At 33.7% G+C, this 315-nt stretch overlaps 1 protein-coding gene across 1 annotated transcript in view; it reads left to right on the plus strand.

The window, feature by feature from the left end:
• Window positions 1–315, plus strand: part of LOC105813272 (MAM domain-containing glycosylphosphatidylinositol anchor protein 2) — a gene marked incomplete at its 3' end in the record, with an annotated part of 268,929 nt that overhangs the window by 144,117 nt on the left and 124,497 nt on the right. The gene's annotated exons all lie outside the window — the stretch shown is intronic.

The raw sequence follows: 315 nt of genomic DNA on the forward strand, positions 1-315 counted from the left end.
GAAATTTTTTCTAATAAGTGTCCAGTAGCAACCTTTATTCCTTTAATGAGAAATGATCTGTAGTTTTGCTGCCTCTCCTCAAACATTGTGTATATTACTAGTCGGGAGCTCTCAAAGGAAGCACATATCAGCAGGTCTGTTAGTAAGTGAGGGATATTTGGCATGCTGGATTTCTTTTGTCACCATGAACATCTTTCAAGCACAACTTATTATATTTTTAAGTGACACATAATTATTAATCATGCTGGAAATGGGTCAAACATATTAGTTTAAAAGGTATTATTGGGACTTGGATTGGAATTATTCTTAAATTGA

Source organism: Propithecus coquereli, unplaced genomic scaffold (genome assembly GCF_000956105.1).
Source record: "Propithecus coquereli isolate 6110/MARCELLA unplaced genomic scaffold, Pcoq_1.0 Scaffold278, whole genome shotgun sequence".
In the NCBI taxonomy this organism is placed as follows: domain Eukaryota; kingdom Metazoa; phylum Chordata; class Mammalia; order Primates; family Indriidae; genus Propithecus; species Propithecus coquereli.